The 15,779-nt window shown below is 55.7% G+C and overlaps 1 long non-coding RNA gene across 2 annotated transcripts in view; it reads right to left on the bottom strand.

Moving 5' to 3' along the window:
- LOC138300134 (uncharacterized) overlaps nt 1-14,045 on the bottom strand; it is a 350,814-nt gene extending 336,769 nt beyond the window's left edge. For both annotated transcript variants that reach the window (XR_011204878.1, XR_011204879.1), the window contains exon 1: nt 13,950-14,045. This is a non-coding gene — a long non-coding RNA (uncharacterized lncRNA). The remainder of the gene's footprint in view (nt 1-13,949) is intronic.
- Nucleotides 14,046-15,779: the final 1,734 nt, after the last annotated feature.

Here is a 15,779-nt window from a genome sequence, read left to right as displayed (position 1 = left end):
TGTGAAGTGGGACAATGGGATGTGAGGTCAATGCGCTGGCGGGGCACACCGTGGCGGTAGGCGGTCGAAGACCGCGGCGCAAAGCCGCATTGGTTAACATTGAAGCCTATGGGTTTCAGGAGCCAATGACGAAGTGCGCCGGCAGTCGAGGTACGCACTGCCGCGGGCGTGACCGCCATTTTCTATCTGCTTAATCACTCGAGACCTGATCATCCACAGGAGAGGACCTATACTGCAAGTGCTGCTGTGACCTCGGTCTGGAAGATACAATGGCTGCTGCAACTGGGGAAAGGGCCCCTGCCTTCACGTCTGAAGAGTTGGAGAAGCTCGTGGATGGGGTCCTCCCCGAGTATGCGCTACTCTACGGTCCTCCAGACCAACAAGTGAGTACACCGGGTGCACATGGAATGGGCTATGCCTGTGTGGATTGGGGTGGATGTAAGTTGGTGGGGTGGGGGGCGAATGAGGAGTGCAACGCACGACAGATGAGTGCATGTGCCATATGGCAAAGTTGGTGGGGGGGGGCAATCACATCTAACATGCAGGTCATTGATGATTTTCTCCTTTCCACCCTGTACATGTCAAATAGGTCAGCGCCCATCAGAAGATCGAGATTTGACGTGCCATCGCCAAGGAAGTCCGGAACTTGGGGGTCCACAACAGACGGGGCACCCACTGCCGCAAGAGGTGGGAGGACATCCGCTGCGGAACAAGGAAGACCGCAGAAACACTGCTGGGGATGGCCTCCCAACCTAGGAGGGGTGCCAGTCGCACCATGACCCCCCTGATGTCCCGGATCCTGGCGGTGGCCTACCCAGAATTGGATGGGCGCTTTAACACATCACAGCAGACACAAGGGGGTGAGTATCAGCACATTCTCCTATCTTTCTGCGCAGTGGAGGCGTCTGGGTGGGGGAGGAGGGCTGTGGGTGACATTAGGCCAGGGCGCTTTCTGTAGTGTAGTCCTCTCCCTTAGGCATGGCCCTGTGCCCCCGGCCCCCACCTCGGTAGGGTGACAAGTACAGCCATTGAAGGTCCAGCATCTCCCATGTGCGCGTTTGACGTCTCTTGGCCTGTTGTCCTAGTCAGTAGTACTGAGTAGTGTACCCCGAATGCGCGGCTTAGTGTATTAGGCTCCTGTGTCTGTCCTCTCCGCCAACGGTGTTGACATTGCATGCACTCAACCTGGTCTTCTTTTTTCTCCCCCCACCCTTTCTCTTCATCTTCTTGTGCATGTGTGCATTAGCATCATCAGGCGGAGGAGATTTGGCATCGGAGCACGAGGGAGCTGCAGGACACAAGGCCCCGGTGGGCCCAGGAACAGACACCGAGGGCACCAGTGATCCGGAGGGCGAGGGGAGCACCACGACGGGGACCGCTGGTGAGAGCAGCGAAAGCGACACGTCCTCGGATGGGAGCTCCCTAGCGGTGGCGGCAACATCCGTGCCCCCCGCCTCTACAGGTACAGCCGCCACCCAGCGCACCAGCCCCGCCCTCCCAGCAGCCCCTCAGTCTTCGCTCCGTGCCCGTTCGCCCAGGAAGGCGCGCGTCTCCTTCGCCCCAGGCACCTCAGCCCCTGCCCCTGTTGCCCCTGCTGCCCTCAGTGCGGAGCTCATTGACCTGGTAAGGACGCTCATTGTTGGTCAGACGACCCTTTTGAATGCCATCCAGGGTGTGCAAAGGGAGGTGCAACAGAGCAATGCGTACCTGGAGGTCATTCATTCGGGTCAGGCTGCCCATCAACGAGCGTTCACTGCTCTGGCCTCAGCACTGACGGCAGCCATTGTCCCTGTTTCCAGCCTCCCTCTTCTTACTGCCTCCAGCCTTTCTCTGTCTCCTGTTCCTCAGCCTATCCCATCCACACCATCAGACCAGCCAGCACACACCTCCACACCCAAGAGCAGCTCATCCAAACACAAGCACCACAGATCCCACAAACACTCACCCAAGCAACACCCAGATGCAGACATGCCAACAGCCACTGCCACCCCTGTGTCCCCCTCCTCCTCGTCTCCCTCCTCCCTCCCTGTGACGTCTACACTCACACCTGCATGCACCCCAACATCAGCCAGTGCTTCCATCACCACCTCACCCTCCAGTACAGTCCACACTCGTGCAGTCACCACCCCCACTGCCATTTACACGTCCCCTGTGTCCTCTCCCACTGTGTCTGTCACCCCCTCTTCCAAGACACACAAACGCAGGCAGCCACCCACCCAACAGCCATCCACCTCACGACAGCCTACAGCACCAGCACCTTCACCCAATGACAGCACACCTGACTCTCCTACAACCACCTCCTCTACCTCCACTTCCATCTCCACTTCTCCTACCCTTTACCGTGGCCCTAAAAAACTTTTCATGGCTAACCTTGACCTCTTTCCCCCCGATGAGCTCCCCCATCCATCTTCAAAGAGTCCCAAGAGCACCGCAGCCACCACCAGCCCAGCTTCGGGTGTCACTGTTGTGCATGGGTTCTGGAGCCCACCCTTTGCCAGCAGTGACACATCGATCAGCAGCAAGGACACGTCCAGCCCCCCCCCCGGCAAGAGGACCCGCAAAAACAAGGGCCGCCGTGCGGGGACCGACAGGGCTGCCCCCAAGGAGCAATGTGCGGCCACTTCACCACCCACACCATCTAGGGGAGGCAAGGGCCCGAGAGCCCCATCAAAGGAGCGGAAGGGCAGCAGGAGCGCGGAGAAGGTGGACCCCACATGCCACATCCCAGCTGGGAAGGAGGACACTAATGAAGCCAGGAGTCCGTCCCCGAAGGGTCCAGAAACGTCATGGTCCGAGGGCGACTGAGCAGGGAGTCCAGGCCAGGTCTGGCTCCCTTGACTTGCTGGATGAGCACCGCTGAACAGGGCCCGTGGGGCAGAAGAGCACCGCTGAACAGGGCCCACCGTGGAGAAGAGCACCGCTGAACAGGGCCCGCCGTGAAGATAGGCACCGCTGAACAGGGCCCGCGGTGAAGAAGAGCACCGCTGAACAGGGCCCGCCGTGGAGAAGAGCACCGCTGAACAGGGCCCCGCCGTGGAGAAGAGCACCGCTGAACAGGGCCCGCCGTGGAGAAGAGCACCGCTGAACAGGGCCCGCCGTGAAGATAGGCACCGCTGAACAGGGCCCGCCGTGAAGATAGGCACCGCTGAACAGGGCCCGCGGTGAAGAAGAGCACCGCTGAACAGGGCCCGCCGTGGAGAAGAGCACCGCTGAACAGGGCCCGCGGGGCAGAAGAGCACCGCTGAACAGGGCCCGCCGTGGAGAAGAGCACCGCTGAACAGGGCCCGCCGTGAAGATAGGCACCGCTGAACAGGGCCCGCGGTGAAGAAGAGCACCGCTGAACAGGGCCCGCGGTGAAGAAGAGCACCGCTGAACAGGGCCCGCCGTGGAGAAGAGCACCGCTGAACAGGGCCCGCCGTGAAGATAGGCACCGCTGAACAGGGCCCGCGGTGAAGAAGAGCACTGCTGAACAGGGCCCGCTGTGCAGAAGAGCACCGCTGAACAGGGCCCGCCGTGGAGAAGAGCACCGCTGAACAGGGCCCGCCGTGAAGATAGGCACCGCTGAACAGGGCCCCGCCGTGGAGAAGAGCACCGCTGAACAGGGCCCGCCGTGAAGATAGGCACCGCTGAACAGGGCCCGCGGTGAAGAAGAGCACCGCTGAACAGGGCCCGCCGTGGAGAAGAGCACCGCTGAACAGGGCCCGCGGGGCAGAAGAGCACCGCTGAACAGGGCCCGCCGTGGAGAAGAGCACCGCTGAACAGGGCCCGCGGTGAAGAAGAGCACTGCTGAACAGGGCCCCGCCGTGCAGAAGAGCACCGCTGAACAGGGCCCGCCGTGGAGAAGAGCACCGCTGAACAGGGCCCGCGGGGCAGAAGAGCACCGCTGAACAGGGCCCGCCGTGGAGAAGAGCACCGCTGAACAGGGCCCGCCGTGAAGATAGGCACCGCTGAACAGGGCCCGCGGTGAAGAAGAGCACCGCTGAACAGGGCCCGCCGTGGAGAAGAGCACCGCTAAACAGGGCCCGCGGGGCAGAAGAGCACCGCTGAACAGGGCCCGCCGTGGAGAAGAGCACCGCTGAACAGGGCCCGCCGTGAAGATAGGCACCGCTGAACAGGGCCCGCGGTGAAGAAGAGCACCGCTGAACAGGGCCCCGCCGTCTCAAGCACCGCTCCGCTGGGCCCTTCCTCTCAAGCACCGCTCCGCTGGGCCCTTCTTCTCAGGCACCGCTCCGCTGGGCACCGCCGTCTCAAGCACCGCTCCGCTGGGCCCTTCATCTCAAGCACCGCTCCGCTGGGCACCGCTGTCTCTCCACCTCTCCGCTGGGCCCTTCCTCTCAAGCACCGCTCCGCTGGGCACCGCTGTCTCTCCACCTCTCCGCTGGGTCCTTCTTCTCAAGCACCGCTCCGCTGGGCCCTTCTTCTCAAGCACCGCTCCGCTGGGCACCGCTGTCTCAAACACCGCTCCGCTGGGCCCTTCATCTCAAGCACCGCTCCGCTGGGCACCGCTGTCTCTCCACCTCTCCGCTGGGCCCTTCCTCTCAAGCACCGCTCCGCTGGGCACCGCTGTCTCTCCACCTCTCCGCTGGGCCCTTCTTCTCAAGCACCGCTCCGCTGGGCCCTTCTTCTCAAGCACCGCTCCGCTGGGCACCGCCGTCTCAAACACCGCTCCGCTGGGCCCTTCATCTCAAGCACCGCTCCGTTGGGCACCGCTGTCTCTCCACCTCTCCGCTGGGCCCTTCCTCTCAAGCACCGCTCCGCTGGGCCCTTCTTCTCAAGCACCGCTCTGCTGGGCCCTTCTTCTCAAGCACCGCTCCGCTGGGCCCTTCTTCTCAAGCACCGCTCCGCTGGGCACTGCCGTCTCAAGCACCGCTCCGCTGGGCACCGCCGTCTCAAGCACCGCTCCGCTGGGCCCTTCATCTCGAGCACCGCTCCGCTGGACCCCGCTGTCTCTCCACCTCTCCGCTGGGCCCTTCCTGTCAAGCACCGCTCCGCTGGGCCCTTCTTCTCAAGCACCGCTCCGCTGGGCCCTTCTTCTCAAGCACCGCTCCGCTGGGCCCTTCTTCTCAAGCACCGCTCCGCTGGGCCCTTCTTCTCAAGCACCGCTCCGCTGGGCACCGCCGTCTCAAGCACCGCTCCGCTGGGCCCTTCATCTCGAGCACCGCTCCGCTGGACCCCGCTGTCTCTCCACCTCTCCGCTGGGCCCTTCCTGTCAAGCACCGCTCCGCTGGGCCCTTCTTCTCAAGCACCGCTCCGCTGGGCCCTTCTTCTCAAGCACCGCTCCGCTGGGCCCTTCTTCTCAAGCACCGCTGGGCACCGCCGTCTCAAGCACCGCTCCGCTGGGCCCTTCATCTCAAGCACCGCTCCGCTGGACCCCGCTGTCTCTCCACCTCTCCGCTGGGCCCTTCCTCTCAAGCACCGCTCCGCTGGGCCCTTCTTCTCAAGCACCGCTCCGCTGGGCCCTTCTTCTCAAGCACCGCTCCGCTGGGCACCGCTGTCTCAAGCACCGCTCCGCTGGGCCCTTCATCTCGAGCACCGCTCCGCTGGACCCCGCTGTCTCTCCACCTCTCCGCTGGGCCCTTCCTGTCAAGCACCGCTCCGCTGGGCCCTTCTTCTCAAGCACCGCTCCGCTGGGCCCTTTTTCTCAAGCACCGCTCCGCTGGGCCCTTCTTCTCAAGCACCGCTCCGCTGGGCACCGCCGTCTCAAGCACCGCTCCGCTGGGCCCTTCATCTCAAGCACCACTCCGCTGGACCCCCCCTGTCTCTCCACCTCTCCGCTGGGCCCTTCCTCTCAAGCACCGCTCCGCTGGGCACCGCTGTCTCTCCACCTCTCCGCTGGGTCCTTCTTCTCAAGCACCGCTCCGCTGGGCCCTTCTTCTCAAGCACCGCTCCGCTGGGCACCGCTGTCTCTCCACCTCTCCGCTGGGCCCTTCCTCTCAAGCACCGCTCCGCTGGGCACCGCTGTCTCTCCACCTCTCTGCTGGGCCCTTCTTCTCAAGCACCGCTCCGCTGGGCCCTTCTTCTCAAGCACCGCTCCGCTGGGCACCGCTGTCTCTCCACCTCTCCGCTGGGCCCTTCCTCTCAAGCACCGCTCCGCTGGGCCCTTCATCTCAAGCACCGCTCCGTTGGGCACCGCTGTCTCTCCACCTCTCCGCTGGGCCCTTCCTCTCAAGCACCGCTCCGCTGGGCCCTTCTTCTCAAGCACCGCTCCGCTGGGCCCTTCTTCTCAAGCACCGCTCCGCTGGGCCCTTCTTCTCAAGCACCGCTCCGCTGGGCACCGCCGTCTCAAGCACCGCTCCGCTGGGCACCGCCGTCTCAAGCACCGCTCCGCTGGGCCCTTCATCTCGAGCACCGCTCCGCTGGACCCCGCTGTCTCTCCACCTCTCCGCTGGGCCCTTCTTCTCAAGCACCGCTCCGCTGGGCCCTTCTTCTCAAGCACCGCTCCGCTGGGCCCTTCTTCTCAAGCACCGCTCCGCTGGGCACCGCCGTCTCAAGCACCGCTCCGCTGGGCCCTTCATCTCGAGCACCGCTCCGCTGGACCCCGCTGTCTCTCCACCTCTCCGCTGGGCCCTTCCTGTCAAGCACCGCTCCGCTGGGCCCTTCTTCTCAAGCACCGCTCCGCTGGGCCCTTTTTCTCAAGCACCGCTCCGCTGGGCCCTTCTTCTCAAGCACCGCTCCGCTGGGCACCGCCGTCTCAAGCACCGCTCCGCTGGGCCCTTCATCTCAAGCACCGCTCCGCTGGACCCCGCTGTCTCTCCACCTCTCCGCTGGGCCCTTCCTGTCAAGCACCGCTCCGCTGGGCACCGCTGTCTCTCCACCTCTCCGCTGGGCCCTTCTTCTCAAGCACCGCTCCGCTGGGCCCTTCTTCTCAAGCACCGCTCCGCTGGGCACCGCCGTCTCAAACACCGCTCCGCTGGGCCCTTCATCTCAAGCACCGCTCCGCTGGGCACCGCTGTCTCTCCACCTCTCCGCTGGGCCCTTCCTCTCAAGCACCGCTCCGCTGGGCCCTTCTTCTCAAGCACCGCTCCGCTGGACCCCGCTGTCTCTCTACCTCTCCGCTGGGCCCTTCCTGTCAAGCACCGCCCCGCTGGGCCCTTCCTGTCAAGCACCGCTCCGCTGGGCACCGCCGTCTCAATCACTGTTTATGGTTCACTGTGCCCACCATGCCTCCTCCTTGACCAGTGGAGACTGTCATCCACCTGATGGACTGTGGCTTTGCACTCCCCAGGATGGTACAGTGGGCAGCCCACCCACTGTAGAGACATTGAGAGACTGTGGCTTTGCACTCCCCAGGATGGTACAGTGGGCAGCCCACCCACTGTAGAGACATTGAGAGACTGTGGCTTTGCACTCCCCAGGATGGTACAGTGGGCAGCCCACCCACTGTAGAGACATTGAGAGAGGCATGGTGGCTCCTCGTGGATCTGGCGTCGTGGACTCATGTGGCTGTGGTGCCCCCCCCTTCCCTTCCCCCTGAGGTGCCTGTAGTTTTTACATCTGATGCCCCTGCAGTGTTCTCTCCAAAGGACTCAGGTCTCCTGTGTGGGCTTTGCCCTTGTTTCTCAAAACTTTGGCCCACGGACATGATTAATTCGTAGGATGTGCAGGACTTGTTACTTCAGTTATACACTGATGTGTATGTCATTAGTTTTGTTGTGAATATCTTTCATGGTTGTACGATAATTTTCAGGAGCTTTTTGGTACATAAATATTTATTCCAAATTTGATTATGTCCTAGCATTTTTCTGGGGTGTTTGGGTGGTGTCACTGTGACTTGTTGCTCTGCATTGGTGTGTACATAGTTGGGGGGAGGTGGGGGTCGCATATGTGTGTGCCCGTAACCTTTCGTCCTCCCCCCTCCCGTGTGTCGTAGGTGCAGTACTCACCGTTGTCGTCTGCGCTGGACTTCGTACTCGTGGTAGATGAGAAGGTAGACGAGAGCAGGTAGGATGTTTAATTCGGGTTCCATGCTGTCCTCCTTCCTCCTGGAGTGCGTAGTGGTGAGCGTTTTCCCGTCCGTAGTCTGTTTCCGCCGTGTTTTTATCGGCGGTGCTCCCGCCCCGGAAAAGGTGGCGGATTGGTGAGTTGTGATAGTGTGGGCGGTACATTGTCTGCCGCCTGGCTGTTGGTGGTGACCGCCGCGCTGTTTGTTTGTACCGCCGTGGCGGTCGGAGTGTTAAAGTGGCTGTCTGTGTTGGCGGTTCCCGCCAGGGTCAGAATCCCATATTTTTTACCGCCAGCCTGTTGGCGAGTTGGCCGCCGTTTTAACACCGACCGCCAGGGTTAGAATCACCCCCACAATGTGCTACTATTAAGCACTGAGCAACTAATATGCGCTGTGGTGAAACACAAAGTCATTGGTCAAACACAATTAATAGCATCACAACCCCCCAGCATAGACACTGAGGTCACTAGCGACCCCTGTCCTGTGGGTTTGCAGCCTGAAGAGAGTGACTTCGACTGGAGCAGCAAAGCATCTTTATCATGACCAGCCCTGTGATTGACAGCTATAAGCCACCTCTGCACCCAGAGCAGGCGGACTGGGTGGTGAAGATTTAACTGTTGATTCCTGGTCCTGGCTCCCCAAAGACCTCTACATCCGAAGGGTAGAGTGTGCTTCCACCCCAAAGTTCAGTTTTGCAATGGAGTGCAAGCTTCACCAGTCACTGCACACCATTCAGCACCAAGGACAGCCAAGGCACCTTTGCAACCGGACTCCCTGGGCAAGGTAACCAAAGTCTGACTGTTGAATCTTGGTCTCGATCACTGCAGAATCTTGAGTTCCAGTGAGTTCATCAGAACTCACCTTACAAGTGCCTGAGTGAACACTGCTATTTTCCCCATTGTCTTCCATGGAAGCCCTCTAAACCTACAAAGTACTGTATTTTCTAAGTACTTAAAAATTCACAACTCCGGTTGTACAAAAGCTTCAAGGTTTGTTTTGGTGTCTAAATTAAGACTAACATCTACTCTATTTGTCTAAATTGGTGTAGGATTTCTATAGAGTCTTATCATTCACTTATTGTCCATGTTGTTACTGTAACATGCTTTATACATGTTCCTCTTAGTAGCCTGGCTGCTCTTTGATGCACTACCAAGACTGAGCTAGGGTTTACTGAGAGTGAATCCAAGGTCCACTAGTGGGTATTGTGTTGGTATTCCATGGTAAGACTAACTGGTCATATCATATAATACCTTCACCGTGCTACAGTTGCGCCTTTGTTACAGAAGAATATCGACAGGTCGTTGCACAGATCTTGTGATGGGTTGATGTTTGTGGTGACAGCTGTGGTGAAGTCTTTGATGATTGTGAAGATTTCTTTGTTGCGGGTGAGCTATTATTGTTCAACAAGAGCCTTCCTCTTTTGTTTCTCAGATGAGCTGGCGGCTACTTCTCTGGGTGGCTTTGAATAAGTTGTACACCAACAGAGTGCTTAATTGTGGAATGTGGAGTTCACCTAAAGTGGACCAGCTTTCAATATGAGTAAGTGTGTCTACATTTTCACTCCATGAGACAACTAACATTTGGGCCCTCATTTCGACCTCGGCGAGGAACCGATGTGCTGAAGACCGCCAGTGCAGGCGGTTTTCCGTGTGGCGTATTATGACTGCTGCCAGCCCTCCTTCCTTTTTCAGACGGAGAGACGCCAGCAGCCATACTGGCGGTCGGCGGGGAAGTGGAGGTTGCTCCACCTCCACCGCCCCGTCATCAGAACACCGCCCACCGAATCACGTCCCCTCCCGGAGGATCAACGGACAAGGTAAATTGATTGTCCGTTAGGGTAGGTGGGGAGGGGGTGGTGTGTTTTGTGTGTGTGCATGGGGGTGTGAGTATGTAGAGGGGGTGTGTGAGTGCGTGTATGCATGCGGGGTGTTGTGTGTATGGGAAATGTGTGCGGGTCGGTCTGAGTGCATGTCTGTGTGAATGTGTGCAGGTATGTGTTGTTGCAGTGTAAGCGTGCATGTAAGGGTGTGTGTCTGCATGTTAGGGGTGGAGGTGGGGCGGGGGGGTGTGTCTGTGCATGTTGGGGATAGGGGTGGAGAGGGGGGGTCCTGCCAGCTTTGGGGGGGTGTTTGGGGGGTGGGGGTGTGGGGGGAGGACTCGGGGTGGGGGAGGAGGGTGGGCTGGAGACCCCTATTAGTGCCAGGGAAGGAATTCCCTGGCACTGATAGTGCCTACGCCATGGATTTCGTGGCGGTTCCAAACCACCCGAAATCCATGGCGGTATGCAGGGTCGTGATACCGCCGGCGGTCTGGTGACGGCCGCCGGACTGGAGACCGAAGTCTCCAGCCCAGCTGTCATCACTGCCCTGGCGGTCGGAGTAGAGAAGTGGCGGATGACCATGGAGGTAACCGCCATGGTCCTAATTCCATTTGTTTACGCCGGCCTGTTGTCGGTATTACTGCCACTTCTCCCCCGTCTGCCAGGGTTGTAATGAGGACCTTGGTGTCAGCTAATTTACATTTGTGAGATGCTAGACATTTAGGGGGTCATTCTGACCCTGGCGGCCGGTGACCGCCAGGGTCACCGACCACGGGAGCACCGCCAACAGGCTGGCGGTGCTCCCAAGGGCATTCTGACCGCGGCAGTTCAGCCGCGGCCAGAAAGGGTAAACCGGCGGTCTCCCGCCGGTTTACCACTGCCCTACAGAATCCTCCATGGCGGCGGAGCGCGCTCCGCCGCCATGGGGATTCTGACACCCCCTACCGCCATCCTGTTCCTGGCGGATCTCCCGCCAGGAACAGGATGGCGGTAGGGGGTGCCGCGGGGCACTGCAGGGGCCCCCGTAAGAGGGCCCCACAAAGTATTTCAGTGTCTGCAAAGCAGACACTGAAATACGCGACGGGTGCAACTGCACCCGTCGCACCTTCCCACTACGCCGGCTCAATTCTGAGCCGGCGTCCTCGTGGGAAGGTAGATTTGCCCTGGGCTGGCGGGCGGCCTTTTGGCGGCCGCCCGCCAGCCCAGGGCAAATCTCAAAATACCCTCAGCGGTCTTGCGACCGCGGAGCGGTATTTTGACGGGGGAACATTGGCGGGCGGCCTCCGCCGCCCGCCAATGTTAGAATCACCCCCTTAGTTTGCAGTTGAATTAGGTAGAGTACCTACTTTTCCTTCCTAGCTATGTCTATCTTGAATGGGACCCTACATTTTTCCAGAGTATAAGATGTGTGCACACAGGAGGGGTTCAGTGGTTTAGGTTAAAGAAGGATTACCCTAAGGTATGTGTAGCCCCTCACCTGGGCAGATTTGCATAGATGACAGGCTAGGAGGTTTGAGTCTATTCCTACTACCAACAACAGCACTTATCAAAAGATCTCCTGCGGGCCCGACAAGAAGCAGGCCCAATGATGAAGCATGACATCTAGTTGGGTGTGTGATGGCTCCTGTTTCTAATTACCTTGTTGTATGTACCAGTTACCCACCACCTTTGGTCAGTGTTGGTCAAGGAAGCTGAAGACCAACAACAGTCCCTGATCGGTGGGAGGGCTGTTTGATAGACACACAAAAACCCATAGTGAGTATGCCACCTACTTTGACTTAGAGACACCGGAAACAATTTCAATGTATGTTGCCATGACATTGTGCTGTTCCCGACGAAAGATGCACTTCATTCAGCTCAAATGTTTCCCCCCTAATAATTAAACTGCTGCACCCATTATGAATGGCCAGTGGCTCTGACACCAAGGGTCACTGTGAATATAACCTGGCCCAGAGATTTAAATTCACTATATGAATCAGTGGTGAAATGGCAGCTATCTCTCACACCTGAGGACATGTTTATAGAATGCCTAGTGAGCTGAATGTTTGTCTGCACTCATATGAGGTCAGCTTCTGTCAAGTATTGCTGTGAGAATCCTCAGCGGAGAGGAGCCTGTCTAAGACCAAGGTGCCAGTGCCCACCTCAACCCAACACTAACAACCAGCATCACCCTAGAAAAGAAAGACCACACCACAGAGCAAATCTGCACAGTAAGAAAAAGGAGAACTCAAGCAGCCTTTCTAGCCATAAACAAAATCTTGGCACATCTGCGTGAAATACTCTCTTATTAGTTTTGACCACCATTCCTTCTTTTTTTGATAAGTGCACCCCGTGGTGCCGCAGACATCCCTGGCTAATCACCTTCACCTGGCAGCCACTGGATCTTGAAAAAGACTGACCCACATCCTATCAGGTTGTACCGCCACTCCACTGTAGCTCCAAACAGGTCCAATGCTAGGCAGGGGCAGCATGGCAGCTGCTCAAGGTCTCGCACTTTTTCACAGCAATGGGGCCTTGCACCACTGCACCACCTTTTGAAAGACTCATGAGTTTTTAGGCCTAGGTGTGCCCTTCAAGTTTATATATCTTCTTTTTATCAGCTTCTGCTGCTGGCCCCTCTCTAAATGGGACCAATGACTGTATCTGTAGGTGTGAAGTGAACCCCGCCCCTAACTGAATAAAGAGCCGAGTGTACTGCAGGACTCACAAAAAAACAATCATTTTGCATCACAATGGCCACTGCTGACCTAGGAAGAAGGGAAAGGAGAAAAGTGGAGAATGGCAGAGAGAGATTAATAAAAGGGTAAAGACAAAGAGAACAAGGTGAGAGGAGAGGAGAAGCAAGTTGGTGAGAGCACATCAGTGAGACAAGAGGTGCTCGCAGAGGAGCAGAATCAGCAACAAAGAGTAAGTGGCTGGAGGACAGGGAGGTGGAGCAGGAGGAAAGGTGGATGTAATCAGCATCATCAGTGGGAAGAGGCTAAGAGAGCAATGAGGTGAAAAGCACAGCATGCAAAAGAAAGAGATGTAAATGTCAAGCACTAATCTGTTTGTCCCACGGAGACAAAATACTGGTCCAAGCTGCTGATTTCCAACTCCCGCCGGTAAGGTCCACAATAATCACATGACTTCACTGAAACACCCCTGGGGAAAATAGGCTGAAAGAAGTGATAGAGAGACTCCTTGCACTGGCCACTCAGATTCTTTGCAGAACGACCACCGGTCTGACACTGTTTTGCAAAGTTTCCTAGGAACAAAGATAGCTAATTAAATTATTCTCTAACTTTGCTGCACTGCCTACAAATACTCTTCTCTTTAGGTTTTCAGTTATATCTGTAATATAAGCCTTTCCCACTTCTGACGGCTCCCTCTCTCTTAAGCTGGTTCAGGATACTATTCACAGAATTCCCATAAGGGAAGAGGAATGTTAGTCCTATTACTCTCTTACTACTTATATCTACACGTTTATTAATTAACACCTACCCAATGTTTTTTTGGCAGTCTTCATGTTCTATTGAGGGAGCACCTTGGTCCAACTCACAAAGACATGTTTACACATAGAGCACAAATCATCAGTACAAGTAATTACCATTTGGACTGGTACCACTGTTAGGCCCATAGTTATACTTTTTTAGTGCAGCATTTGCGTCATTTTTTTTATACAAAAAGCGGCGCAAACAAAATACAATTGTATTTTGTAAGTTTGTGTCACTTTTGTGTCAAAAAATGACGCAAATGGGTTATAAAAAAGTATAATTATGGGCCTTAGTGTGGGCGTTAGTATTTTAGAAAATGAAGAGCTCAGTATTTAAAAGCACACCAAGAATATCACTAGTATCATAAACAGCCGATGACTACAATCCCGTTACATCACTTATAAAATCAATTCACGATTTAACATTGTTCGTTCACAGTGTCTTCGAACACTTCCAAAAAAGGCAATAAACATGAGGAGCATAGCTTAATTACTTTGTGAAGCTTGAAGATACCAAACTCTTGCACTGTTAAGCACTGAGTAATAGTGCGTTCAAGGTTAGCAATATTAGCACTTTGGTTCTTGCACAGAACAAACATGCATGTTTGTTTTTAGTTTTCTCACACGCGCTTCATACTACAACTCTTTTCAGTTGCGCGTGGACGTGCAGTGGCTGGCGGCCCCCTGAGGCCTTTTTGGGGTTTATTACTTACCTTTGCCGCATTGTGGGCAATTTTCAAGGCCGACCCACACTGCAACTTTGTTTTTCTCGGCGCGTGTGCGTGCCCCCTTCTTCCTTACGCTGCGTCCGGAAGGTCAGACAGGGCTTGCCTGACTTCCGGGGTCACGCTATATATCACGCTGGGAGACAATTGGGCTATTCACATGGTTTTCATCCCACGAGGGAGAGAAGAGACGCGTGTTAGCTTCCCTCTCTCGTTGGACTACGGCCGCCGGCTGATCTAACAGGGGCAGTGATTTTCAACAATATTAACCCTACGGTGCCTCGTTTTTATTTTTCATAGCAGTTGCTATTGTTTGTTCTGTGCAGGCACTGTCTCCTAGGACAGCTAACATCATATAATCATTATTTTTTATTTATTTGGACTGCTGGGTTTTCTGACGCCCCTGACCTGTGCTGGCTGGGGTTGTAACAATTTAAAAAACTTGCTGTTTTCAGCATTGGTGAGCACTTCAAGCTTTGAAGTTTTGACAACGGCATTATCACGTCTGGTGAAGAGTATTATGGCCAGGGCATGGAAATATATGGCCCTTATGAAGACGAAGATTACTATTTTGACCCCTGTTTTGAACAGGTTATTGACTCTTCTATTCAGAAGTCATTGGATAAAGTAATTTCATCAACTCTTGTACCCTTATCCAAAAAAAATAGATGATCTAGCTGGCCCTTCACCTTTTCTTCCTTCTGGAGATACTTCATCTCCGACTGTCCCTTCTACTGACCAACAGTGGCCTCACAGGAGTAGATTGGCCAATATTCCTTTGCCTTCTAACTCTAAGCACACTTATGCTTCAGACCCTTCCACGCCTATTACTTTGCCTACAACTGTCTCTGATTCTGTTTCCTCTCAGGATTCCGCTCCTCCTAAGAAACGCACTAAGGAGCGTAAACTTTCTTCTTCCTTCTCCCCCTCTCCTTTTTCTTTCGAGCCATCTGATATTATTCATACTAAATCCTCAGACTGGGCCCCTGCTGTAGCGGATTATATGCATCTGCATATTCATAAGGGGTTTGAGAAAGAGGTCAGATCCAAATTGTGATCGGAGTGTCCGCGACCAGATTTACCTCATAAAACAGCACTCACTCCTGAGATTAACAACACTATGGTCACATTCCTTAAAAAGTATAACAAGGATCCAAAGAAAGGAATTGACAGAGCCCTCAAGGCTTGTCAGGTTTTATTGCTGGACGTATCTGTCCCTCTTGCAAAAATTCTTGAATTGCCTCTTCAGGCTCAGAGACCGGGGCGGCCATCCATCTGGAGGTGCTGGCTGGGTGGACGCCACGTGCAATGTGTTTCCTTGGCAATGCAAATTGCGTATTAGCGTCTGAATGTAGAAAATCCGTTTTACTGCATATTGACCCTCAGTTGGCAGACTTGGCTTCGGCTAAAGCAGGCCCTCTAGCCGAGGGACAACTTTTTGGGGGCAAGTTTGTTAAAGACATTGCAAAATTTGTTAACACTTTCACTTCGTTGGATAAATCTCAGTCTTCCCTGAAAAGAATGTTTACCCTACTGTTTGGACGGGCTGGTCGATTTTGAGGACGCTCAACCGGCTGGGGCTTTCAACAAGGTCCTGCCAGAGGTACTTATTCAAGATGCAGGGGTTACACCCAAGATCCTTCCCAAGCAGGTTTCTACCCCTCCAGTTATAGAGCAGTGCGGAACCGCAACAATCGAGGTGTGAACAGAGGATACAGAGCCATCGATAACACCCCCACAGGTAATGAATCTTCCTCTTCCTTCTATCCCCTTACGAGGTAGACTAAAAAATTTCTTTAAAAAATGGGCTTCCATTTC

Source organism: Pleurodeles waltl, chromosome 6, assembly GCF_031143425.1.
Source record: "Pleurodeles waltl isolate 20211129_DDA chromosome 6, aPleWal1.hap1.20221129, whole genome shotgun sequence".
NCBI lineage: Eukaryota > Metazoa > Chordata > Amphibia > Caudata > Salamandridae > Pleurodeles > Pleurodeles waltl.
Note: the sequence above shows the minus strand (reverse complement) of the source record. Positions and strands in the feature narration are given on the sequence as shown.